The sequence below is a fragment of the Ostrinia nubilalis genome, chromosome 25 (genome assembly GCF_963855985.1).
Source record: "Ostrinia nubilalis chromosome 25, ilOstNubi1.1, whole genome shotgun sequence".
NCBI lineage: Eukaryota > Metazoa > Arthropoda > Insecta > Lepidoptera > Crambidae > Ostrinia > Ostrinia nubilalis.
The window spans coordinates 10,347,536-10,375,070 of record NC_087112.1 but is presented as its reverse complement, the minus strand read 5'-3'; the positions used below and the strand labels follow the sequence as shown (position 1 = coordinate 10,375,070).

Below are 27,535 nucleotides of genomic sequence, written 5' to 3'. Positions count from 1 at the left end.
AACGGTTTATTATTGTTTTGGTCTTATTACATAATCATTTATGCGTTATCAATGTCTATAACCACTACAACAACATCACCAAATTTCTATTTTTTCCTCTTTTTAAACGTAGGTAAGTACAACAACGTGCCCAGGTGCCCACCTTTTTGCGATGTCATTTTGCGATTTCTTCATTCCTTTATAAACAACATTTTTTGCAACTTACCAACAGGGGCAATAGTTGCCCTTGATCTTGATATTGAACTACGGAGACACAGCAGGCTTTGCAATGTAGTTTTTTGTTTACCTATTTGCTTGTTTCTTGTCAAATCAGATTAAGCGACATGGGATGCCTGCGTGTTACAGTCTACGACGGATCTCGACCGAAGATAATCATGATTAATTGTTCCACTAAGTAATACAACAATCACCTAACGTAGTGGCACCAATGACCGACAAGAACCAATGACCGACACTTTATTTTTTGATTCAATAAAATAAGAGTATAAAATCGATTTCTTAATATGTCAACACTGTACCATAGAAAGCACACTTTTGACTGCCTCCCATTGACATTTAAGCAAAATCCGCCGATTTATTTTGAAAATGGCAGTATAAAACTGATTGCGGCTGGAGTACCGGTGAAAATAACAACATTTCTTAGTAAAATCCTTAGGGAAGTGAGCACATTTTTTGTTAATTACACGACTGTATTGTAACTTATTTGAATTTTATCTTTTTCACGGGTTACTTTAAGAACTATAGAATCCATTTTTGATATAACGAATTTAAAATGTTATTTTGATATTAGTAAAATGTTGGTGTCGATCACTGGTTTTCACAAACTGACTTTTCCAATAATCGACACGTGTCGATAGTAATTTTTTGGAACACTTTTCATTTGACAACCGAATATAGTTCTTATTACTTTGCGCATTTAGTAGATGTTTGAAGTAAACTATTCATAGTCGAGCTACCAGTAATCGACAAGTGTCGATTATTGGGGAATAATATATGTCGATGATTGGTTCGAGAAAAAAATATTCTCCCGAGCAGTTAGAAAAAGCTGTAGAAGCTGTTAAAATTGCGAAAAGATTGCAGTTGCTGCTGAACGTTTCGGAGTACCTAGGTAGGATTACGCTCCATGATAAAATTTCGGGAAAAACAACAATGGGTTACACTTTATTATACAGGGTGGAAACGATAAGTGATCTCACTCCATTATTTCTTAACTATACAAGATATCCAAAAACTGATTACTGATCCTGAAAGTGCTTCACGAGCTCTATCCGACGGTACCAATAATAGGTTACAAATTAAACTTGATCTATCCGAAAATTCAATGTTACCAGCTTCCATACATTTAGTACTGCCACAGTCATGGCACTCATGTCTTGATAATTTTATAGTAAGTAAAGCCTAAAACCAATGTTTTCTAAATAAGAATGCAATTTGGAGTTCAATTTAAGTGTTTATTATTGAATAAAAAAAATTAACACTTCTAATATTGTGTGGCTTGCATACATTTAGGTTGAAGCCTGAAAACATTGAATTTTCGGATAGATCCAGTTAATTCTGTAACCTATTACTGATACCGTTTGAAAGAGCTCGTGAAGCACTTTCAGGATCAATAATCAGTTTTTCGATATCTTGTATAGATAGTTTAGAAATAATCGAGTGAGATCACTTTTCGTTTCCAGTTTTAACTAAAATCGGGACTATTCCCAACTCTCGTTCCCACCACTGCAACTCCTGTGTAGCCAGGATCTACGGCTTGACCGCCACAAAACCCCAACCAATGAAGGTCAAGTTTGTCCCGGGGGAAAGTTAAACTGTCATTGGACCCGCAACGAAATTATTCAGAAGAACATAGGAGGAGTTCGAAATTAAGGTTCGACTTCCCTCCATTGCAAAGCGGATGACAGGTGACAAACAAAGGTTTAAAACCTTTAAGAAAAGACTATGCACCACGGACAATAAATATCAATTAAGGGGGCTTATCTTATGAGCAATTAGCAACTACCTGCCAATAATATTTTTCACAAAATCGCTTAAAAGCACGGAAATTTTTCCTTGTCGCGACAAGATCGGTGTAATAAATTGCGGAAACAGATGTAGGTATGTTGTATTGAATTAAGCATTAAATTACGTTCATGTTTCCAAAGATCACACTCCCACAAGATAATAATTATGATGGGCAGACTGCTCATGACTGAATTCATTAGTGGAACACGCAAAAAGGAGACGGAACTAAGTAGTTTGAATTAGTGAAGTTTATGTTTAAAGTTTCCACAAAGACCGGTCCTGCGCCGCTTGCATCCAGGTACTTCCCGCGACCTTTACCAGATCGTCGGTCCACCTAGTGGGAGTAGGTCTTTGTGGAAATCCTTGGGGGAGGCCTTTGTCCAGCAGTGGACGTCTTTCGGCTGAAACGAACGAACGAACGATGTTTAAAGTTGCCATTCCCCGTGAGGAACTGCGACGAGCAATGGTCGATTTCTAACCATCGCCTAGTTAGACGTTCGCGTACATTCGGGAAGAAATTACATATTATATAAGTGACGCCCTTTGACTGACGTATTCCATCTTTTTTACCATTCATTAAGTAATTCCTCTTCAACGACTTCTCGGGAATCAAATAAGTAATCGGCTTATTTTAGAACGATCGCGGCTATTTAAGAAATCGGAGGTTAGGTATATTTTCCCTTGATGCGAAGTAGGGGAACCTGTTGTACTTAGGCCAGTTTTTCGAATTTTGATTTTTTGAAAAATAATGGTGATAGTTAAACTTGTCTAGTGCTGTTATATTTAAAGATCATTTAATTAGCTACATAATTCATTCATAAAATTGTGTATAATTTTAAAAATTTGGGCATACTAGCTGCTAGAAAAAAAAAGGGAAAACTGTCCTAGGTACAACAAACCAGATGTACCTTGGACCGTGTACGTTGTACCTATTTAAATTTAAATAAATGCTTATATTCGCTTCAATTTGTTAATTTTCTGTTAAATTATTATTTGAAATACCAATTATTACAGTTATTAGCAACAATATCTAGGTAAAAGTATTTTTTAAAAAAGATCCTCATCCATATTTTTGTACTAATTATTTTTCACAATTTTTTGGCAACAAATCACTTAAGTTTAAGCCGGCTCTCCAGTCCATGTTTAGCCTTACACAATCAACAAAAATATGACAATATTCAAAATTTTTTCTAGAAAATTTTGGTGAATGTTGATATGTTATATCGTGTAGGACAAAATACGCGCTAGAGTGGTTTTAACTTGCAATCTAGTTTTTTTTATTTCTTATCATTTAACATAAATTCTAGCAAAATATCCATTAAAACCGCTTTATCAACAAAAATAATGTTAAAAAAGTCATATGAAGATACATTAAACGTTAAAAAACATTAGAAATTAAAAATATGTATATCAAAAACAGACTTTAAATTGCTATTTTGAGGTCTTCGGGGCATTGTTTCTATAACAGTATAATATGTTTTTTTTATTACAATAAAATTCTCATTAAAACAATGAAAATCAGTGACCAAGGTACATCGCTAGTTGGGTGGTCAAGGTACAACATTACGACTACTTCACTTAATAAGCATAATAAACCCACTTCCATTTGAGCTTAGGATCTGAAACTCATATCGTCTAGTAGCTAGATATATAAAGATTATGTTCGAACTATAACCGTTTTGTCAAACATGCAACATTTTTCATAAATTGACATGAAGTAATCCTCCAAAATCTCACTGCGTCAGTGTAAAATATTAAATTACCATTTTTTCTTGTACTTGCACGGCGTCGGCGAATCATAGCTAACTTCACGTTAACGTTGACAAATGACGTATGTAATACCCTAGACAACTTTTCATAAAACCGCATAATTTAAAAAATATATACAATTGTTTTAGGTACAACTCTGTCCAAGGTTCAACAGGTTCCCCTACATAGCCGCACGCTTCTGTACCTCTAAGTCGACCGGCAGTACACCAGCCAGGACTGGCAGAGCTTCCGTCCTAAACCTGGTCGAGTACTTGCCAAAAAAGGAGATCGTCGATAACTGGGTGTCGGTAAGTGGCAGCTGTCGATGACTGGGTGTTGACTACTGGAGATTCGGTGTCGATGATTGGAGATTTATATGCTTTTTCATTTTTTGGGATTTTTTTCTAGTCCGTGTATAGTTAATAAAAATAATACATCCTATTCTTATCTCAAGAATATACCTTATCATGCTCAATCGTTACTTTTGGTTTAAATATGACTAAATGACCTTTAATCTTAATAAGAAGCCCAATATCTCCTTAAAGTGTCGATCATTGGTGCCACTACGCTAGCTAGACCCAAATGGGTCAAAAAGGCGACTCGGTAAAAGAAAACCAGGATTCAGGGTGAAGATCGCATCCATCTTCGTTCTGATCATCATTTTCGATCAGGTGACATGGATGGAGCTTACGTTTTGGATAAAAAACCCTCTCTTACTTTTAAGCAAAATTGTTATGATTCGATTATTTCGGTGGGTCTATAATCGTGAAATACTTACAGAACTTCTTACTGTAGGACTTTGAAAGTTTAACAGTTCCGAGGTCGTGAAAAACATACAAAGTGAGTAGGTAAGTAAGTGGGTAATTCCTTAACAACATGCATTATTTTTCTCACTGCAATATACAGGGTGTCCCAAAAAGTAGTGTCAAGCCGAAGCCCAGAGGTAGAGCAACAGTAGCTACCCGAATCACCCCCATTTTGGTCCGCAATTTTTGATAGTTTTCGAGTTATAATTGTTTTAAATTTCTGTGCTTAGGCACTTTTTTGGTCACTGTGGCGCGAATAGTCAAGTTACATGTCTGATTTTTTTATTATTATTGGATGAATACTAGGCCTAGCTGATGCATAAGTATTTACATCCATATGTGACACGAATGCAAACTAAAAACGTTAAAAGTTCTGTATGTTGTAAAAGAAAATCATAACTCGAAAACTAACAAAAGTCGCGGTGATTCGGATAGCCCTGGTGGTAGTGAATCTGATGCTCTACCTCTGGCTGGGCTTCGGCTTGACACTAGTTTTTGGGACACCCTGTATACAGGTTGGAAGCCAAAAAAAACTATAACTTATCAAGCTTAACCAATTTTACAATTAAATACTGCTTGAGTGCAACGTCTAAAAAAACAGCAAAGTGATCGAGGAAATTACTATTCAAGTTTCCGAAGTATAAATTAATTATTATAGGTACGAGGCACTAAGTAAGCTACTCATTTATTTGTACACAAAAGGAAAAAGAGATAGGTATTAAGGTATGTCTGTTTCCCGTGAGAAATAATTTATGCCAGCTTACGATTCGTCTTATTTATTTATTTTTTCTTATCTAAGTACGCCTTTTTATTTATTATTTGTAAATTTTTTTTCCATTTTGGAAACCATACAATTTTTTTTTGTTTAGGTTCAAAAGTTCTCTGATTAAAACAGCATTAAACGATAAATGAGGTGCACTGATATTTAATACATATCTACAATCTACAAGTATTGCATAGTAGAGTAAAAAAGTAAAAAGTAAAAGTAAAAAAGTATTTATTACTAAAAGATGTCACATTGTACAAATTATTCTGGCGGTCTCTGCACTAAGCAGGAAAGCTTATAATCGCAGAATATTATCGTATTATGGCATCGATGGGTTAACCATGATCTTTTTGCAATGCGGTTCATCATTTTGTCTACCCTTTCCGGTAAACTAGGGCCAAATACCTAGAGTTAGCATAGCAGTTTAAATGGGACAAGTTAAAAACTTTCGTTCGTTTCAGCCGAATGACGCCCACTGTTATTGTACAAAGGCCTCCCCCAGGGATTTCCACAAAGACTGATCCTGCGCCGCCCGCATCCAGGCATCTCCCGCGACCTTCACCAGATCGTCGGTCCACCTAGTGGGAGGCCTGCCGGCTCGTGCATGGTCGACACTCGAGAACTTTTCTGCCCCAGCGGCCATCAGCTCTGTGCGAGCTGTGTGCCTATGTGTAAATAAATGTCATGATTTTTTATGGGACAAAGTCCCATCACCACACCATAGCTTATTGACCATAGTGTGGACAGTCATTATTATGTCAGAGGCTCTTGTGCAAAAATATGACGTACGAGTTGCACAAACGTCTCGATGATTGCGGACAAAAACCAGCGCGTGCGCGCCCTGAGGTAGTGAGGGGACATCGATGCAGTCGACGAAGTTATCGAGATATCGATGATCGGTGACAATGGTTAAAAATAATTTATTCAGTTGGTATGTCGTTTTAGCAAGCACTGATTGCGTATCTATGCCCAAAAGTTCTTACTTACCGAAGCAACGATACCAGCATACTCGTCTGCCAGTAGTACTTCCTATGTTGTTGAACAGATAGATAATCGTGTTTTTATTCTAACTTTGTAAATTATGTACTCGCCTTAGATTATGTGTATTTTATCACCTTGCGCTTATGTGCCTAATTAACCAAGTCGTTAACCTGATCTACTCTACGTATTCTGTACTAACTGCTCTAATCTCCTGCAATAAGCATTGTTTCCGGAATTATCTTCTGAAGTAGATCTTCCTTTCTTTAGATACTTTTTGTCCTAAACCCTTTTTATACGTGCGGTTCTTTAGCCATTCTTATTGATGCCAACAATTTTCCATCTTTCATGTCATGGACAAACTCGTTGAAAAATAACGTAATACCATCACTACAGCAATTTCGCAACCTCACTCGATGCATCACAGCAGTCAAACGGTCGCCCGAGAGAAAACGAACGTTCGACTCGAGGCACTTTCCCCGCACTAGCCGCGTTTAAATTTTAATTTTTCATAAATAGAACTGAACTTTATGGTGCAATTCAAAATAATAGCGCACTTCCGCATCAATTTAGTGTTTTATTGATTTCTGTTTTTGTGTTGTCGATCAGTTATTAAAACCTGTTAGTTTATAAAATGTGATCGATTTTTTTAAACAGTATTGTGTAATCGTTAACACAATGTGAAAGTGAAATCCGTGGTTTTAAGAAAGGTAGGTGCTTAACGTGTTAGCCAGTCAGTACCTACTTAGTACATGGTAGTTAGTACTGAGTACTTCTCCCACATGCCACATTTTAAAAAACGTGCATGTGCATTATCCAGTCGTTTGTCAATAAAGGCTCGGTTTGTTTGACCCAAACTGGAATCGAACTAGTGTCTACACGTAAGGTGGCGCCGCGCCGCGCCGTTTCCGCGAACTTTCTTTATGTGTGCATTTACTAAGAACATACATTACTTCATGTTAACATCATCCTTGAGGGAGGCCTTTGTCCAGCAGTGGACATCATTTGGCTGAAACGAACGAACGAATAGGTGTAAGCTCCTGGAGCCTGGAGCTTTTCGGTCTGGCACGCATAATTCGTTCATATTTCCATGATAAAAAATGATTTTTCAAGTTACTCCTTAACACATATTATAGCCAGGATACAGAAAGTCCCACCAACATCGGTACAGCCGTTTCTGATTACGAACATAAACACGGAGAAAATAGAGATAAATAGTATTTTCTTACAGAACTCCAGTAAACATGTTCCCACTATGCTCTCCACCAGTTTATAGCTTTTTTAGTAAAATTAATGCAATGCAATCCATTTCAATTACTAGTCGTCCAAAAAAGGACATCTTACTTACTTAGAAATCAGCAATCTAGAGTTTCCGTAACACTGCATTCCATAATTAATTAAATTGGATTCAAATACGTAAATATTAAGGAGAAATGGGACATTTATTGCCTTCTTTAGAAACTCTTGCGTGTAAAACTATTCGGACCATCCTGTACCTACTTGCACATAAAGGCACATAATATTATTATATCTTCAATTGATTTTGAGGCTTATACTGCTATGTCAAAAGGTTCAAAAGACATTGGTGAATACCACAATGGAGAATGTTCACTAATTTTGTTTTTTAGCTTTCTGTATTCTCTGTTAAAAATAAAAAATACACGTGAAAGAATTATTTCGATACGTCAATTAGTTTCCAAGATATTGAATTTTAAAAGTGCGGGCGGCGGCCGGCCCGCCATTTTATGCGCGTGACGTCATATTACAACGACTGGCTCATATTTGTATGGGTGGAATCTTGCAAACTGAATTAAGACCCACTTCCAGGCAACCGATTAAGCTGAAATTTCGCAAACACATGTGATTTGGATGACCATGCAATATTATGATGACATGGAGCTGATCTGATGATGGAGCTGGAAGGTGGCCATAGGAACTCTATAATAAAACGACTTAAATGCATCGAGTTTGGGCTCGTTCGTTTTGTATTGATGAGTATTTTAATTCTATATAGTAATCGGGGTCTAATGATGGAGCTGGAAGGTAATTCGCAATAAAACGACACAATCGCATCAAGTTTGGGTTTGGTTCAATTTTAATTTCTGTGATGGGTCTAGGTGTTAATATGTATAATAAGTTTGTATTTACAAAAAAAAAATATTTAAGTATGTTTATATCCGTTTTCTAGTGAGCGGACGCTGTGAATGTACGTCACACGGGGTCACGTGACCGTCGGCGGGACTCAATATTTAAGCGAACTTTGAATGCCTATAAAATCATAACTACTGGGTATTTTTGAATGAAATAAAAACTAATGTATTTGTAAATGTAAAAGCTTAACTGTAACATAGGTTTCAAGTGATTTTGCATACCTAGTAACATTCTCAATTATGTGACAGTTGACCTGCAGCCGACAGTAACATACTTAGGTACTTGTAACTCCATTCCTTATCGCAATCACTAAACTGTTTTTGAGTAAGTTTAAAGTAACTTTTAATAACTTAAAGCTTTGTGATAACGTTATTTGTTTTAATTCAGCTATCGCAGACTGGCCAAATACCTAACCTATGCATTTTTGGTCTGTAAATAATTGAAAATCCAGTTCAACAGTTAATTAAAATTCAATAGTTATTCTGCCTGAAGTAAGTAGTTACCTACTAACACATTAAGTACATAAACTAAGTTTTTTTTTATAATAAAAGGAGACCGGTTTTATAAATAGTATAACTATAATAGAGTGATAATTAGGTTTTTGCTCGAATTATACAGGTTGAATGCATTTTGGAATGTTAAAAATATACATTTTAAATCGTTATTATTTGCATTACACATTTAAGGTGTAGTAATTAACTGGATAATTAACTACCGGAGATTTAATTGTGCATATAAAATGCAGAATTAACAAAATAAATATACCTAATAAGCGACGATAGCCGAACGGTGAAGGTGTCGGACTAGCCGACTCGTGATCCGAGGAACCCGGGTTCGATCACGCCGCTCGACTATTGTGGTAAACCTACTTATTAGAAGCACAAACATATTTGGTCTATTCCGCTTTGACAAGCTAAGTAAGTTGTAGAAGCAATAAAGAACTTCATTTATTTATTTGATCATCTGGATTTGATCACCCGGGTGATCAAAGTGGACTTTGATCGCTTGAGTGATCAAATCCAGGTGATCAAAGTGGAATAGACCGCATATTTACTCGTAGCATACCACGAAGGGTTAACGGGACTATTAGGAATTTGTGCTACAAATTCTTAAAAAAAATTAAGATAACAGATCCCAGTAAAATTTTTAGAAAAGGAAACAAGCAAAAGATGCAGTAAGCAATCTTGTAAAGTAATTTATTTGTCAGCGATTTGTAATTTGCATACAATTTGTTCATCACCTTGCCCCGTGCCTTCGGGCGGATCTATTGTTTTATCATTTTTACTACATTAATAACCGTGTAATTAACTAATTACATGATTGCAAATACCTAGAAATGGCTTGCTTTATTGCAATCATCTTAGTAGGTACTTGTTGTGAACGCCGATTTTCAGTGTCTACTTCTTTCACAAACAAAAAAGCATTTTTTTGCGTTGATATGAAATTAAACAACCATATCAAGGAACAAATTCCATGAAAACTCTTCATTTTAAACCTGAAAATCTTAGATTGGGTATTAATCAGTTGAAAACCCGATTAATATTCAGTTAATAACAGTAGAATTGAATTAGTTTAATTTTTGAAATAAAATACACCGTAAAAGTTCCTATCAGTCATGATAAGTAAGTCATTTGAATATTTTTTGAGTACTCAGTTGTTAACGTAAATTAAATATTGAAATAAAAATTTACCGTTTGTCCAACAATGGAACTCGTTGTTAATGTAGGAGTTACTTAGCGGTTTTTCTACTCTTCAAAGCGTGTTTGCTGTCAAATAAAAAAAGAATTACTACAAAGCCGCCATTGGCCAGTTATAAAATCTATCTACCTATCTATCTTCTATAAATAAAAATGAATTGATGTTCGTTAGTCTGATTAAAACTCGAGAACTGATTTTGGTTTTAAAATGTTTGTCGTAGTCCAGGGTAGGTCTAAACGGTGAGCAAATACGCGCGCGATATTGTTTTTCTGTGACAGACAAAATTCCACGCGGGCGAAGCCGCGGCGCACAGTAGTTTGATTTTAAAAAAAGGTGGACATACGATGGAAAGTCATAATTTCACCAAAACAAAAATTGTTTTGGATAGCATTTTGAATGCTGATCAACATTTGTCATTATGCATTTTTCGATAAAACGAGCCTTTCATGCTTAAAAAAAATATGACAAGAAAATTTGTATGGAGAAAAATCTTTTTTATTTTTTTTCTGGCTACTGTTGCAAACTGTAGCGGTCAAACCTTATGTAGTCGTAAGTACCTATGGTGCCTAACATTACTACATAAATACTTTTTGCGGGCACGCGCGGCCAAGCGAGTAATGGACATGCAAAATTTTAAATATTTTTATTTATTCATTATTGATTTTAATGCACTTAAAGCAATTATTAATAGATAAATATACTTAGTCTAACTTACTACAGCCCCCTATTACCTCATTTCACGCTAAAACCTTTCAAACTAGAACCTAAGTTTGTAGGTACTAGGTAGTCTAAGTTGTTTTTATTGTCATTATAATATTCACTACTGGTCTACTGGTTATCGTGTAAGATAGATTAGGTAGATATCAACCCTTTACCTAGGTATATACCTACTTCTTGGCACTTATAATATGTACCGACATACTGATTAAAAAAAGTCTTCCAGCAAGAACCCTTGACTTCAATGGTTATGAAAGATTTTTTAACTTTCTAGAGTAGTCCTGAATAGATCCTTAAATCATTTTGACTGTCATAATCGATTATAGTAGGTAGTGGGTTCAGTAAGGGTTGCAACCCATATAGTAAACAATACATTTTTATGGCTCTCCATTCAGTTAGTCAAATAATTCCATCATAAATGGAAATATCCGTAACCCTCTTCTACACATTATTCATTATTCATCATCCATCATCATTTCAACTATAGAACGTCCACTGCTGAACATAGGCCTCCCCCAATGATTTCCACAATGGCCGCTTGGTGGTGCCCTGCATCCAGCGCCTTCCTGCTACCTTTATGAGGTCGTCGGTCCACCTTGTGGGTGGACGTCCTACGCTGCGCTTTCCGGTACGTGGCCTCCATTCCAGAACCTTGCTGCCCCATCGGCCATTAGTTCTGCGTACTATGTGCCCTGCCCATTGTCACTTTAGCTTGCTAGTCCGTTGGGCTATGTCAACGACTTTGGTTCGTTTACGGATCTCCTCCTCATTTCTGATTCGATCTTGTAAAGAAACACCGAGCATAGCCCTCTCCATAGCACGTTGTGCAATTTTGAGCTTATACAGTGTGTCCGGGCATGTAGTGATCAAACTTTAAGGGCGTAATCTATAGACAATTTTATCGATGAAAATACTTCAAATTTGGGTCTTGACCCATTTCTCGCAAAATTACAAGGATTTAAGTTTTTAATTTTTAGTTTTCACCTCTTCCTTCAAAAACGATTGAAAACGTGGGTAACTTAACATTAATAATCAAATATTTTATATCATGCGATAGCCAATAAAATTATCTACTAGTAGAAGTAGAAAACAGACACAAGTTTCATACATTTTAAGGGAGTAAGAATGGATTTAATTAGAAAAAAACATGACTTTTTTCACTTCATTTTCAGTTATTTTCCAACACAAGAAAAACCAGGTCGTTAAGGTATGTTTTATTTGCATTGTATTATTAGTATTTGAGCCATTCTACAAAACGAATGTAAATTTATTAGTCTACGTCTATTAGTTTCGACGTAATTGTTGAACAAAGATACCCATTCCCAGCGGTTTCCATAGTAATCGGAATAGGTTGTGTGATTCTTTCAGGCAGTGCATTTTTGCATGTCGCGTGCGCTATGGAAACCGCTGGGAAGGGGTATCTTTGTTCAACAATTACGTCGAAACTAATAGACGTAGACTAATAAATTTACATTCGTTTTGTAGAATAGCTCAAATACTAATAATACAATGCAAATAAAACATACCTTAAGGACCTGGTTTTTCTTGTGTTGGGAAATAAATGAAAAAGATGTGAAAAAAATCATGTTTATTTCTAATTAAATCCATTCTTACACCCTTAAAATGTATGAAACTTGTATCTGTTTTCTACTTCTACTAATAGATAATTTTATTGGCTATCGCATGATATAAAATTTTTGCTTATTAATGTTAAGCTACCCACGCTATCACTTGTTTTTGAAGGAAGAGGTGAAAACTAAAAATTAAAAACTTAAATCCTTGTAAATATCGAGAAATGGGTCAAGCCCCAAATGTAAAGTATTTTCACCGATAAAATTGTCCATTGATCACGCCCTTAAAGTTTGATCACTACATGCCCGGACACACTGTATTTTATAAGGCCTATATTGAGAGGCCACGTTTCTGAGCCGTATTGCACACATTACAATACACACATTATTGCAGATCCATTATGTACGCCTCTACCTATAGTTTTATATGCCAGCTAACGTACACAAAAACTGCTGATACATGGTGCAGATAATGTGATAACATTTTGGTGTACCTACCTACTGCAAACCTGCCTATTGGATTCTTTCGGAAAAAGTAAGTATGTGAGTGACTTTGATTATTTTGGACACTGATCAAGATAAATGAATAGGCTAAAATATCTTTTTTTGATTGTTTTTTGAACGAAGATAATAATTGAAGACATGAATGGAAGAAGGTGATAAATGTCGAATTTCAGATTTTTCTCAGTTCGATGATTGGGTAAAGGTATGCTTTATGTTTGAGGCTACTTATAAAGGTGTTATGTACGTTATCTTTTTAGACGAAGGGTAAGAAACTTACACCTCTTTAAAGGAGCCAAAAAAAAGAATATTTTTGCGAAAGTATAAAACTATTCAACAGAAGAACTGGAAATTACAGTTCTATCAAAATTGAAACTATCCCACTACCTACTGTAATCGATTATGACAGTCAAAATGATTTAAGGATCTATTCAGGACTACTCTAGAAAGTTAAAAAATCTTTCATAACCATTGAAGTCAAGGGTTCTTGCTGGAAGACTTTTTTTAATCAGTATGTCGGTACATATTATAAGTGCCAAGAAGTAGGTATATACCTAGGTAAAGGGTTGATATCTACCTAATCTATCTTACACGATAACCAGTAGACCAGTAGTGAATATTATGATGACAATAAAAACAACTTAGACTACCTAGTACCTACAAACTTAGGTTCTAGTTTGAAAGGTTTTGGCGTGAAATGAGGTAATAGGGGGCTGTAGTAAGTTAGACTAAGTATATTTATATATTAATAATTGCTTTAAGTGCATTAAAATCAATAATTAATAAATAAAAATATTTCAAATTTCGCATGTCTATTACTCGCTTGGCCGCGCGTGCCCGCAAAAAGTATTTATGTAGTAATGTTAGGCACCATAGGTACTTACGACTACATAAGGTTTGACTGCTACAGTTTGCAACAGTAGCCAGAAAAAAAATAAAAAAGATTTTTCTCCATACAAATTTTTTTGTCATATTTTTTTTAAGCATGAAAGGCTCGTTTTATCGAAAAATGCATAATGACAAATGTTGATCAGCATTCAAAATGCTATCCAAAACAATTTTTGTTTCGGTGAAATTATGACTTTCGATCGTATGTCCACCTATTTTTAATATCAAACTACTGTGCGGCGGGCGGAAAGCTAGTAAAAAATAAAAACATGATTTCCGTATCCGAGAAAAATATAATAATTTTTAGAATTTTGCTGTTTTAACCGTTTTAACAATAGCCCTATGAAATATTAATTAGGTATCTACTTTATAGTGAAAAAATAAGCACTTCTAGGTGCCAAAAAGTATCTGACGATATTACATACAAGTAATCGTTTTCTAATTTCCTACTGCGTGAAATTATTTCAGTAAACAATTATAATGATTTCCTTATAAACACAAACTTAGCATTTCCCATAATACTACGTGCCGGAATGTAAGCTAGTTAAAATTGACAAACTTACCAAGACCCCTTGTTGGGAACATCCGCCTTAGAAACCAGAGGTCATCTTAGGCGGAATACCGCCCAAATTAAATTAAAGTATGAATATGTCATTCGTGGGCAGAGACCTTTTGTAATTGGATCCAGTATAAATAGATCTTCATGCTTTAAAAGCTTCATACATTTGACAGGTCTTATAAGTTTGGAAGTGTTCACCAGTATAGTTGGAGCTGTGCTTCAAAACAGTTTCATACAAAATGAAGGCCAATTGGAATTGGTTTGAAACCTATCACCAATGTCAAGGTTACTATGAGGAAAAAAAATTGCAGCTTAAAACCGTGATCGCGGAACGTAAATGGTTTAGTCTACAGTCAGTTCTGTATGAACAAAGTTAAAATAACTAAATAAATAAATATTAATTAAAGTTGAGTAGTGCCAATAAAGTGCCTGTGCTAGTGATCAAAAGGTGTATTTTTATTTGGTGAGATGCGAACTTTTAATTATTTAATTAGTAACATATGAAAGAGTTAATTTTAATTAAGGCTTTTATTTTTAATTACATTCTAAATTAAAGTTTTCATTTAAATTTGAAAGAAATTAAACATTAGGAAATCTACATAAATATTTATCATTTTATGTAGGTACAATAATTTAGTTTATAATAAAACATGTTAATAGGTAGGTACCTAATTTTATTTCTACCAAAAATATTTTAAGCTTCAAGAAAAACTTTCATTCATAAGAATTCTAAATGAATTAGGTAATAATTAATTCAGAGTAGCCGCATTTGAGCAATTACAAGTCGATAGAATTTATCTTAACCCATTACTTCCCAATCATCGAAAACTTTGGATTTTTTAATCAAATTTTGAAACTAAGTTCATAATAAGCTAAGAAAAAATATATAAATACAAACAAAAAAATAAAAAAGTACCTTTAATGCTGAGTCAGCCTGTCCTATAAATATGACAGTGGGGACATGTGATCAGAAGTAATAAAAGATAACAATTAGGTAGATACATAATAAGAAAAAGAGCTGACCTATTCAAAAATTTGTCCGTAAACAAAACAGTCTTAAACATAAAGTTTTAGGAACTTATTTTGTATGGTAAGGTATAAAACAAGAGTATAAGGTATAAAATAATAGCGCAAAAAGTAAGAGTTTTTTTTTACAATCTTGTCCCTGGCAAAGCCTCTATTTGTCCCTCTTTGATTTTAGTTTACATTCGTGTTGTGGATGTAAATACTTCTCAATCAGCTAGGCCTAGTATTCATCTAATAATAATAAAAAATCAGGCATGTAAGTTGACTATTCGCGAATCGCGCCACAGTGACCAAATTAGCACAGAAATTTAAAACAATCATAACTCGAAAACTATAAAAATCGCGGAACATACATGGATGGGGATGATTTAGATAGCCCTAGTGATGCTCTACCTCTGGGCTTGGGCTTGACACTACTTTTTGGGACACCCTGTATAGTGACCAGTATTGTCAAACCTGACAGGTTGTAAAAGGCGTTCTGATGTACTGGGTGTAGGTTTGCCTGCCTTGCCTTCCGATTTTTTCATCAAATAAACACAAACCCTTCGCCTGAAATCTTCTAGATTTATAGGGATGGTCCATCTTTATTTACCTCGTTGTAAATAATCCATGCATTCAGTAGGGACATGGCTAAAACACGAATAACTGAGGCTAATATTCATTTTTGCCTCTGAAGCGGATCGTCATCGTCGATCGTCTTCCTCGTCCTCATCACATAACGTCGTTGACGAGTGAAAACCTCGTAAGTCGAATTTTTACCAAAAACATTTTAATGTTCAAGTAAGAAAACCTCACATAGCTCGTAGAGACGATGGCCGTTGGGGCAGAAAAGTTCTCGAGTGGCGACCACGGGCTGGAAGACAGCGTGGGCAGGCCTTCTACTAGGTGGACAGTGGACAGCGCAGGACCGTGCATTGTGGACAACCTTGGAGGAGGCCTTTGTCCAGCAGTGGACGTCATTTGGCTAAAACGAACGAACGAAGAAAACCTCTCTAACGCACATTTCGAACTCACCTTTAATCGAAAGGAATGATTGATTGATTGCAGTGCCATCTATTGCGTTCAATGAAAACCTCGTAAAAATATTCAGGGGACGGTTTTATATAGATGGCGCTACGTGCCATGTAAACATTGGCTCCGTATAAAATTGTATTTTAAAAATGTAAATTTTCGACGTATTTGAGTGAATTTATTAAAAACATGTGAAGAACTGTCTAAATACCGTGTGAGAGTGTTATCCTTCAAAAACAAACAATGATGTGTGAGAAAATGGACAAAAACTATTCTGTGAAATCTTCAGTGAAAAGTGACTGTTATTTGTTAATCAACACAAAACAAACATAACCGTGGGTTTTCAAAACGTTCAGATAAACTGTATGAAAAACAATAGTGAACTGAGTGCTATGCTATGGACAAATTTCCAAGATAAACATTGGTGACTTTAAATTTTTCGTTATTTTTATTTAAATCTTTGACAGTGCCATTGGGAATATGAACACTACTGCACTAGTTAATGAGACCATATTCGCGTAAAGTGTTACGTCAACGCCATCTATTGACATCGGATCAATTTCATCTACCATATCGACGTTTCATTGATTTCGATTGTGATACAAATAGTACCAGGCTCGGCCGGAAGATGGCACCAAGCGGTTCAAAGTGTATGAAATGCAACAAAGCTATTGTAAATAAACAGCTTTTAGTGTGTTCAGTATGCAATAAATGCTTTCATTTGGACTGTACAAGCGTATCATTTCAACGCTTTAAAATTATGACGCCAGCAAATAAAAAAGGTTACAAATGCGACGCATGCTACACAGTACCAAATACAAGAAGAAAATCTCTGTCTCACCAACCTACGAGCCCTGCTCCTTCCATGAGTAGCTTCAACGACGAACAAAACAATATCACACATCGCAACAAGTATGAAATAAACATATCAACGAAAAACTCATTTGACTCATTATCAGATGAGGAAGCAGAAAACTCTTCTTTGATATTTTCACCAAAAACTGACTTTAACCGAAGTCTTTCAACAATGCGTGCCAATTATAAAGAAGAAATTAACGAATTAAAACAGAAAACTCGGAAATTGGAAGAAAAACTTGAAATTGCGGAAAATGAGTTATCGATTTTAGCATTGGAAAATCACACACTGACAAAAAAGCTTGCGGAATACGACTTGAAAATTGATCAGCTAACACACATTTGCAAAACTCCAAAAAATACGAAGATTAAGAAGAAAGCAGCGACATCGGGCGTAAAACAGTTGAACTACTCACGCGCAGACGATCACATTTGCAAAACTCCATTAAGCACTAGCGTCAAAAAGAAAATAGCGACATCAGGTGTAAAACATCGGTACCATTCTTGCATGGAGGAACTACTGATACATCAAGAAAAAGCGACGACTGATGAACGAACACTAAATCCACAAAATCTCAACAATTTGTCAACAGAGGGTGCTAGTACTGCAAAACACACAAAAAGCCAGATTTATATTATTGGAGATGAAAAATTGAGAGGGCTATCAGCCCTTTTCTTGAAATCTAATGTGGAACGACGGGTAAAACCTTATCAAACCAGTGCTCATATCATCCCTGAAGCCACCAGCACCGAAATATTGAAGCATTGTAAAAGTTTGGGGAGATGTTTGAAGCGTGATGACATTGTAATATTGGGCTTTGGTGGATACGACACCGATATACATAAACTACATTCAAATATTTGTGTTATGTTGAACGAACTAAACAACGCTTCTGTTATTATGTTACCTATTTATTACAACTCTTGCTTTAACGAAATGACACTAAATTATTATATAAAATTATGGTCAAAACATTTTACTTTCTGTTCACATATTGACATGTATAAATTTAATTCTAATTTTAATTTTAATGACATTGAATTTAAAAATTACTTAATTGACAAAATCATTCATTGTATCAACTATATTGAATACAAGAACCAATATTTATCATATGAATTTATACGAAATCACATTAAGTTATCAACTATACTCTCAGAACAAAGTAAAAAAGAGATCTCTCAAAAAAATATCGCCCCTAAAAAGGGTACGATACCCTATTATTTCAAAAAAATTGACAAATTAAAATCAAACTGCAGTCACAAATCACCAAATCCTATCCAGTGCCAAAACGAGACATTTTTTCGAGCCTAAAGCCAGTAATGTAATAACTATCCTGCACCAAAATATTCATGGCCTTTTATCAAAGAAGGAGGTCATTGAGTTATCTTTTTCTAATATTAAACCTGAAACAAGTCCTGATGTGTTATGTTTCACTGAAACTTTTGTTAGGCGTGGTGATGAAGGTAACATTAACATACAAAACTTTAAATTAGGATCAAATTACTCAAGACAAAACAAAAGAGGTGGATCTTGCATTTTAATAAAAACAGGATTAGAATATAAGAAATTAACATGTTTTGATGACTTGTCTGTGGCACATCACTTCGAATGTTGTGCAATCAATCTAACTACAAATAATTTAATTATTGTATGCATCTATAGAATTCCATCAAAATCTAAAGGACATGTTGATTGTTTCTTTGAAAAGATTGATATGTTGCTGCATAGATGCTTAGTAAAGTTTTCAAAAAAGAAAATAATTGTTGCTGGAGATCTAAATATCAACATGCTAGAAAAAAATCAAAATACAACACGGCTAAATGATCTCTTAAAAAAATATAACTTTTTACTGCATATTAATGAACCCACAAGAGGAAATGCATGTCTCGACTTAATACTGAGTAACACAGAGGGTGCAATTGCCTATGTTCTGACTTTGTGGTTATCAGATCATGATACTGCACAAGTATTAAAATTAACCCTAAAACAAAAACATGAAATACCCAGCTCTATATTTACTTTTAAAAAGTGTTATTCATTAGAAAATATTTATAAATTCAAAGAATATTTAGGTAGTCTTTCTTTTTCTAATGTATATAACCAAATTGAATTAAATACTGCTTTTGATGAATTTTATGATATATTACTTCTTATTTATAATCTTTGTTTTCCGGTAATAAGATCGAAAAATAGTACATCAACTAAACCTAAATGGATGTCAAAGGGTCTCAAAAAAAGTAGTATTACAAAAAGATCACTCCGTTTCAAATACTATTCAAATAAAAATAATGTAAATCGATCCAAATACATTCACTATAACAAGTTGTTTAAGAAATGTATTAACTATTCTAAAAGACTAACCAATCAAAAATATGTATCTTCAAGTAAAAACATATGCAAAGCAACATGGACGATTATAAAAAATGAAACAAGGGGGATGTGTAATAAAAACTATATAAATAACATAATAATAAATGGGGAGGAAATTACCGACCCTATGAGTATTGCCTCAACATTTAACAATTATTTTATTAATGAAACCAATAAAGCAAATGCAAATATAGAAAACACACTAAATAGCAACCTACAAAATAGTATTTTTTTGACACCTGTAGATGATGACTACATTAAAAAAGTTATAATGACGTTAAAAAACACTCAGTCCGAAGGGTATGATGGTCTATGCACAAAAGTTCTAAAAATGTGTAAAGATGAACTTAGTCCTGTGTTGGTTTTTTTAGTTAACTTGTCATTACACACAGGACAATTTCCCGAAAAGCTAAAAATTTCCACCGTGAAACCATTATTCAAAAAGGGCGATAAAAAAGACATATCTAATTACAGACCAATAGCGATTCTCTCGGTTGTATCAAAGGTTTTTGAGAAAGTCATGCATAATCAGTTGACATCCTTTTTTAGTAAATTTGACATAATTAAAAAATACCAATACGGCTTTCAAAAAGATAAATCGACAACGCATGCGGCATTTGACTTAATAAATGATGTTTTACATAGTGTTAACATTAAAAACTACACAACAGCAATATTCTTAGATATGTCGAAAGCTTTCGACTGTGTATCTCACGACCAACTATTACTCAAACTTGAACGCAGCGGAATAAGGGGGCCTGCTTTAAATTGGCTAAAATCGTACCTTATTAAAAGAACACAATATGTAGAGATCACGCAACTGGATTCAAATTCAGTTGCTCAGACATATAAATCGGAACAAGAAATATATAAATTTGGTGTTCCACAAGGAAGTGTGCTCGGCCCGCTATTATTTATATTGTACATAAATGATTTGCCAAACGTAACGGAACAAAAGACTGTACTTTTTGCGGATGATGTATCGATTATAGTTACTACCGACAAGAACTGTTCACTAGATCAACATAAACATGACATCCTAAATGCAATGACATCAGTAATTGAATGGCTTGAAAAAAATAACCTTACAATAAATTTATCAAAAACTCATATGATCAATTTTAATAACTTCAAAAATCAAACAGTTGACATATATTTTAATGGACAAATTCTACGGAACGCGGATAATGTGACTTTCTTAGGCTTGATTTTAGATCCAAAATTAAATTGGGAAAACCAAATAGAGAAGGTTTGCAACAAAATAAACGGTTTCGCTTTTGCTTTATACAAATTGACTAAAGTTGCAAACATAAATACGGCCATTACTGCTTATTATGCGTATGTGGAGTCAGTTTTAAGATATGGTTTATTAATTTGGGGAAATGGAACTAACATAAAAAAACTATTCATCGCCCAAAAACGATGCATCAGGGCTATATGTAATATAGCACCTGATATATCTTGTTTGACATATTTCAAATCGCTTCAAATACTGACCCTACCATGCCTTTATATATTAGAAGTGAGTGTGTTTGTTAAAAAAAATAATCACAAGTTCTTACAAGCGAAACAATTATACCCAAGATCAACGCGAAATTGTCAGAGACTGGTGTTAGAAACAGTCCCAAAAACACGAAGATTTCAAAAAAATTGTTATGATATGTGCAAAACCATCTATAATAAATTACCATGCAACATTAGTGAACTACCGTTAAATAGTTTCAAAACAGAGTTGCGTAGATGGCTATTAGATAAAACTTTTTATTCAATTGGCGAATATTTGAAATTCAGGTTGTGATAAATATGGTTGATACACTGCTTGATAATCTTTATTACTATGCGCTTGTAAGTTACTACCTAGTTTGTAAGTGATAGAAGAATACCGGAAGAACTTAAGTACTCCAAAGCCCTATATTTAAAAGCAGATTGACTTGCTGGCTTTTGGACAAATGTTTTTATAGTTATAAGGAATATTTTAATTGGCGACATTGATATGTATTAATTTAATTTTAAATTGACATTTTCTTAATTATTTGACATACTATTGAATCCTGTAATTTTTGCACGTCTGCGAGCAGACTAAACACATGATCCTATTTAATATTGTCACCCTGTATAACTGTGTTTTTGGCAAATAAACGTTTTGAATTTTGAATTTTGAATTTTAGTCACTTCTGAAAAATGTTGTTTTCGGTACTCCCGAGCTTCTTCTCCCGGTTTTCACTCGTCAACGACGATAAAAAGTTCTCGAATATCGATAGAACGAAGATTTTCCGTCCAACTGCGTACTTAATCATCTTTTCCATGTTTTGCGGAATAAAAGTAATTAATAAGGCAATAACCCATGCGCAAAAATGCTGTAATACAATTGCTGTGTGCTAAAGGTATTGTTATGCATATTTGTAGATGTCATAATAAATAAGCGTACACCTGCATGTTTTCGGAGATGCAAACGAAAACACAGCTGCACAGTAATGATGTCATTTTGTTACCAACTTGTTCGCCAACTGCTGGCTAAATTTTCGGGGTAATTTTATATATTTTCTCAAATAAGCAGTTGGACAAAAGTTTAGCTATCTTACATAAAAAATGGAATAAAATGCCAAGCCGTTAACCGTATGATACCTACAAATTTTCCGTTTATAATGCATGCATGTGACTGTGACCGACCTAAAAGCTGTAATTTATTGTTCGTTAAATTTCCAGATCGAGAAGCGTAATTTTTTAAATTGTGCTTCATCAAATTCTAAGTTGAAAAGAATTTGCTTAAATTAACCAGTGCTTCTCAAAGTTTTTCATTAATTTCAGTACCAATACCTACCCATCATTTTAGCTACAAGACGTCTACTGCTGAACATAGGCCTCCCCCAATGATCACATCGCCCGGGGTTGGTATATCTATCCAATCATTTTCAAATCAAATCAAATCAAAATATTTATTCAGTTTAGACCACAAGTGGCACTTATGAACGTCAATAGAAAATAATAAAAAAAGAAAAGGTAGCCCTTATGGGGCACTTTACATGTCTCCTTATCTTTTGGGCCCTACCAGCGCTTCGAGACAAACATATGGCAAGTGCTGAGAAGAAACGCCGGAACAAACTCAGTCACCACTTATTGCCAGGAATTATCTAACGGTAAGAATAGTCAAATTTAAGTACATCAAATATGTGCAGACTGAACTGACCACGCATCCTTGTCATCAATATAGTCTCGAACCTTGTAGTACCCTTTGGACATAAGGGTATTTTTTATATGTATCTTAAATTTGTCTATTGGCAATTCAACAAGGTTGTGTGGTATTTTGTTAAATATGGTAATACATTTCCCCAAGAATGAATTACCTATCTTATGCAACCTAAATGATGGAACAGCAAGTTTATTTTTATGTCTCGTGTTAAATGAGTGGACGTCACTTTTCTTAGTAAATAAATGTATATGTTTACGGACATACATAATGTTATCAAATATGTATTGCGAAGCCACAGTCAATATATTGATTTCTTTAAAAACTTCTCTAAGCGAGTCACGTGGTTTAAGACCGTATATTGCCCGGACAGCTCTTTTCTGTAAAATGAAAATTGATTCTATGTCTGCTGCTGAGCCCCACAGTAAAAGACCATAAGACATAATACTATGAAAATAACTAAAATATACAAGCCTTGCTGTTTCAACATCAGTCAAGTTTCTGATCTTTCTCACCGCAAAGGCAGCTGAACTAAGTCTTCCCGCCAAGGCAGCAATATGGGGGCCCCATTGTAATTTACAGTCTAGGGTAATACCTAGAAAGACAGTAGAGTTTATCAGTTCAATGCGTTCATTATTTACTGTAATATTAGTATTAACTTGTTTGACATTAGGCATAGTGAATTTTAAACATTTAGTTTTTTTTGCGTTTAATAGCAAATTATTAGTTGTAAACCAGTCTAATACTTTGGAAAGAGCATTATTCACGTCGTCAAATATGAAATAAATATTAAAAATTCAATCATTGGAAAGCTAATTTCATTGACATGGATTTATTGGAAGACTAGCTGTGCCCGCGACTTCGTATGCGTGGAAATCAAATCGTAATTTTACCATTTTTTCTCACCGCTTAAACCTTCCCTGGACTACAACAATTATTTAAAAACCAAAATCAGCGATATCGATCCAGCCATTCTCGAGTTTTAGCGAGACTAACGAACTGCAATTCATTTTTATTATACAGAAGATTTACAGAAATTCGGAGATCTTTGAATGCAGTTTTCTTTCTGTTAAAAAATGAAGGGATGTTTTCTTTAAGTATTCTATCTACAGTATTAAGAGTACTTACTTTCCCTAATGGTAGCATTACAAAATTCCACCCTGTATAGCTTAGTACGAAGGGTTAATAGGATTGTTAGTAATTAGTGCAATACAAGGTTGTTAGTTATTATTGTAAAGAAAACGTAATAACTTTTAAACTAAGCGGTATATCCTGATAAAATAAAAACAGTAATAATGCAAAATAACAGGCGATACTAAAAAAATACATAAAATATACAAAAAATGCCAACAAATAATAAAAAATTATACTTTTTGAAAAAAATCTGCTTTTAAATTCGTGTTTTTTTGGTTATTTGATAAATTTCTCCAAAAAATGCCCCTATAACAGGTGGTTTTTATTACTTTGTATTATTCTCTATCGTATTATCTTTGTAAAACCAAAAATCGCATGTCTCTATCCCTATCACAACATTTGCTATGATCGTTTGAACAAAGGCCTGCCACAACATTATTCTCCGCTACAGGTAGAGACAATTTTAATTTTAACTAAAATGCTTATTTTACTTCGAAATCTTTTGTTTTTATTTGAAATCTAACTTGTATTTATCAAAATCACAAATCTAGAGCCATTTTCAGTTTCGTTGTTAACGAAGCTTTGAATGGCGCGCCCGGAAAGGCTTAGTTCAAACGATCATTGCAAACGTTGTGATAGGGATAGAGACATGCGATTTTTGGTTTTACGAAGGTAATACGATAGAGAATAATACAAAGTAATAAAAACCACCGGTTATAGGGGCATTATAGGGGCAGACCAGACATAACCAAAAAAACACGAATTTAAAAGCAGATTTTTTTCAAAAAGTATCATTTTTTATTATTTGTTGGCCTTTTTTGTTGTGTATTTTATGTATTTTTTTTGTATCGCCTGTTATTTAGCATTATTACTGTTTTTATTTTATCAGGATATACCGCTTAGTTTAACAGTTATTACGTTTTATTTACAATAAGTAATTGGAAGAAAAAAAATTATATAAAAAATTTAAAAAAATCTCAAATTTTTTTTTACCTCTTTTTTGTCTATAAAAATAGGTCTAGTTTCATCTATTTTGATATGTACACTTTAACGTGACTCACACTGTATGTAAATGTGATGTCGCTCTGTTTGTCAAATAAAACATTGTTTACTTTTACTTTTACAATACAAATCACTAATAAATATTTTAAATTAATAAAGTATTTTCCTATAAATCAACACCAGCGTGTAGTGGTGAAGTGGCCCTATACGTCACTACATTGTGCTAGAACAATTAATATTAATTATCGAGTAGCAAAAGGTCCGGTTTCTGAATTGAGATTTTTGACTGAAACGTGCTCTTCTTTATGTGGATTATTATCACTCAGATAAAGAAAGTGGATTTTTTAGTGTTCTCATTTCACCTCGGAACCATTTCACCCAGCTTCATTGTAACTACAGATGATAGAGTCAACTAAACGGTCACCTTTGTTCACCTTGAACAGATGCGAAGACCTGGATGAATTAATTACTAGGTGAACAAAGGTAATCTATAGTCGAGTCAATTTACCTGGGTGATATCACCTGGGAGAAATGGTTCAGAGGTTAAATGGGGACACTAAAAATTCCACTTCTTTCACCCAGGTGAACAAAGCATATTTGAGTATTAAACTCAAATTATTGATTTATTTGCATGGTAAGTGACAGTAAGTATTTGAACTTTTCTAAATTCAACTTTCAGTAGACGCCATTCTCATACCCTCCGTTTATTTAACTTAACTTTTTGCACTAATTTTTTGCCAATGCCAATAAAGAATGCATTATCTACCAGTCAACTACAGTTTACCGAGATTTGCAAGGACCTAGCAAATGTCCAACCGCTTCTAGAACAAAAGCAAATGCAATTCTACGCAAAGCTGCAAGCTATAATATAATTATTATTTATGGAAGCCATTGTTGCAGCCGTGACTTGAGACAATTGAGAATGTTACTAGGTATGCAAAATCACTTGAAACCTATGTTACAGTTAAGCTTTTACATTCACAAATACATTAGTTTTTATTTCATTCAAAAATACCCAGTAGTTATGATTTTATAGGCATTCAAAGTTCGCTTATATATTGAGTCCCGCCGACGGTCACGTGACCCCGTGTGACGTACATTCACAGCGTCCGCTCACTAGAAAACGGATATAAACATACTTAAATAATTTTTTTTTGTAAATACAAACTTATTATACATATTAACACCCAGACCCATCACAGAAATTAAAATTGAACCAAACCCAAACTTGATGCGATTGTGTCGTTTTATTGCGAATTACCTTCCAGCTCCATCATTAGACCCCGATTACTATATAGAATTAAAATACTCATCATTACAAAACGAACGAGCCCAAACTCGATGCATTTAAGTCGTTTTATTATAGAGTTCCTATGGCCACCTTCCAGCTCCATCATCAGATCAGCTCCATGTCATCATAATATTGCATGGTCATCCAAATCACATGTGTTTGCGAAATTTCAGCTTAATCGGTTGCCTGGAAGTGGGTCTTAATTCAGTTTGCAAGATTCCACCCATACAAATATGAGCCAGTCGTTGTAATATGACGTCACGCGCATAAAATGGCGGGCCGGCCGCCGCCCGCACTTTTAAAATTCAATATCTTGGAAACTAATTAACGTATCGAAATAATTCTTTCACGTGTATTTTTTATTTTTAACAGAGAATACAGAAAGCTAAAAAACAAAATTAGTGAACATTCTTCATTATTGAGTGATTTTTCAAGGATACTGAAGTTATAACGCGAATAAACCAACAGCTAATTAACTAGGTAAATAAAGTTATTTTAAAATTTGAGTTCCTTGTCAGGACTACGGAACCCTAAAAAGCACATCGTCAAACTTGAAAGTTTTTAAACGAAATCAATGATCCCTTAAATAAACAACTTGAAATAATCGAACTAAGTACCTAAGGCGGGACTCGAACCCACGATTTTTCCTGGAATATCCTGGAAATATTTTTCAGGATGAAAACTATTCGATAATTATTATCCCCCGAGGGGGTGAAGAGGGGGTGTGACATGTGACATGTTCATATGGAGAAACAATATTTGCTTAGGTGAGGTATAAAATATCAAAATTGCTCTAATTTTGTAATTAAATTCATTTTATGCTAAACGTCAAGGAAGGTTCGAGGAAGGATTATGCTATAACGTAAATATGTAGCGAAGACAAACGATTTAGCATGCAGAAAAATTTAAATACTTACATAATATGTATTAGGTACATTTGATTCTAGATAAATGCATAATAAGTATATGAATAGCGTTAAAAATTTGTTTAGTCAGACTTAAAATGATATCAATACAGAAAATATAAAAGAAACAAAAATAATATTTTATCTGTTTAAAATTATAATCTGTAGCGCGCAAAAACGTGAATAATTTATGTCAATAGGTACTTTATTTAATGAGCTAGTGTTACTTAAATTTCATAAAATCATTATATTTTAGCACCACGTAAGTACCTACCTAATTTACACAGAGTTTATCTGAACAATCGAGTTTATAAAACATGCAATTTTTCGTATTTCTGAATCAACGCAGCACTGGAAATGCG

The 27,535-nt window shown here is 34.3% G+C and overlaps 1 protein-coding gene across 2 annotated transcripts in view; it reads left to right on the top strand.

Annotated features, from left to right (window-relative positions):
* The first annotated feature begins 6,751 nt into the window (after positions 1-6,751).
* Positions 6,752-27,535, top strand: part of LOC135084266 (facilitated trehalose transporter Tret1-like) — a 32,975-nt gene continuing 12,191 nt past the window's right edge. Inside the window, exon 1 of one of the 2 annotated variants that reach the window (XM_063979049.1) lies at positions 6,752-7,013. The gene's annotated coding sequence lies outside the window, so the exon portion shown is untranslated. Of the gene's footprint in view, positions 7,014-14,746; positions 14,852-27,535 lie in introns of those variants that run through there. The other variant, XM_063979048.1, reaches the window with a different exon arrangement.